The following is a 1810-nucleotide window of genomic DNA, read 5'->3' on the forward strand; positions in this document are numbered from 1 at the left end:
CTGAAAATCTGAGTCAAAACGGGCCATCCCACTGCTGGTCTCACTAAATTCACAGGCGGTCTCGCACTCAAATTGCAGCAACATTCAAACAATAGAAGTTGATGGATTTACTATACTTACAAGGACTCAAGCAAAATAGAATGTTTAAACGAGTATTTTGTGTTCATTAATGTCTCACTTACTTTAAACATTGTTGGCGCACAGGATTGTAGGTATCTGATCGAACACTGACGGCGCTCGTTCTTTCAATTATATTGGGCGTCTATTTTGATTATTGAAGGTAAAAACAGTTGTATGTCTTGGTACGTGTACTTTTGGTCTGAGAGAACGGGAAATGATCCCATCCCTGTGTTTTATTTGAAAATTTGTAATTTCATAACTTTATTCAACACAAATCAGGAAACAAAATACGATCGTAATTTCTCAAATGGTTTTTCAAACTTCAGAAATGCTCTATGTCTCGCTTGTGTCGCAAATAATTGAGGCTTTTGACGTTGCTGGCATGGTTTGGAGTGTAATTCACCTCCACTGCGTTGGTGGCGTTTGATATTTGACATTTGAAAATATTTTACTTTAGAAAGTAAAAGTTGTTCTCTAGAAATCCATACTTGTGATGTATGAGGAAAAACAATCCGGCGAATTCTTAAAAAGACAGACCTACAGCCGACAAAAAGGTTTTGACACGTTCATATCATATGACGAGTCAGGAACGTGGTAATTACATATTATTTTGCATTTACTAATTTGGTGAATACAGTTTAGCGAGCAAATGCACAGTGTTAGAGATTCGCTCACTCCAACTTATTTTGCAAGAACCACACGGGAGACGAGTAAGTCCTTTTAGACACCTGCAGGTGGAGAGTCCATTTGTCGCTGTGCGTACAGCGATGTTCGAATGGAGGTCTGACTCACGGCTCCTGCAAGAGCATTTTTATTAAGAGAAACAGGGTGGGGGTAAGAGTGGACTGAATAGAGAAAGCCCTTGACCACTAGTCAAAACATAGCAAAGGGTGTTTTACGACTTTGTGTAGGATGGGACAAGCTAGGTTATTTATCACAGGTTGCATTCCAACATAAGCATAAAACTAATCTAGCTACGTTATTTATTACAGGCTGCATTCCAACATAATCATACGATAAGGATAATCTGGAAAACCCTGACACACAGTTCCAGAGTACAGTTAATTACATAATCAAAAGCGTTTAGTGTGTCACAGCATCGCAGACTTCAACTCCATGTGCGTACTACTGCGCTTAATTTTTGTTTTCATCAGAAAGACCAGAGGAGAGCGCGAACACAGTCCCCCACTACCAGAAATAATGCAGTTGAGATTCCCACAGTAGGGGAATTTGCAGAGGTCAGCACAACCAGAGTGCAATGGCTGAGCCTCACTTTGGGTGAACCACCTTCTTCATGGTGTCTCCCCTTCCAGGTAGGTATGAACTGTACAAGTTGCCGGGCCGACGTCTTTACCGCACACGCCATCTTCAGTCACGGGCTTAATTGCTAAAAACGTGTGGCACACATACACACTCAGTGGATGAAACAGGATTCGTAGAACTGTTTAAAAAGTACCTTTGGTCATTACAAAACCAAAGCATTATAAATTAAGTAAAACATAGATTAAGAGACACTATCACCATGCTTTGCTTCTTTTTCTACCCTTCATTGCCCCTACCCCCACGCCTTTGTTCACCTCCTTTGTCTTCGTCGCCATCTAGTGGTGATGGCAGCAACCATAACAAACCATAAAAAATAAAGTAAAAATAATATATCGGCAAAAACATGCCTATCATGCATTGCCTCTTT

General features: G+C 40.5%; 1 non-coding gene across 1 annotated transcript; it reads right to left on the minus strand.

The window, feature by feature from the left end:
* Positions 1–1280: 1280 nt before the first annotated feature.
* LOC125992694 (U1 spliceosomal RNA) lies at positions 1281–1441 on the minus strand. Its single transcript, XR_007489744.1, has one exon. It is a non-coding gene; the product is annotated as a U1 spliceosomal RNA (small nuclear RNA).
* Between the last annotated feature and the right edge of the window lie 369 nt (positions 1442–1810).

This window comes from Syngnathus scovelli, unplaced genomic scaffold, assembly GCF_024217435.2.
Source record: "Syngnathus scovelli strain Florida unplaced genomic scaffold, RoL_Ssco_1.2 HiC_scaffold_23, whole genome shotgun sequence".
Lineage (NCBI taxonomy): Eukaryota > Metazoa > Chordata > Actinopteri > Syngnathiformes > Syngnathidae > Syngnathus > Syngnathus scovelli.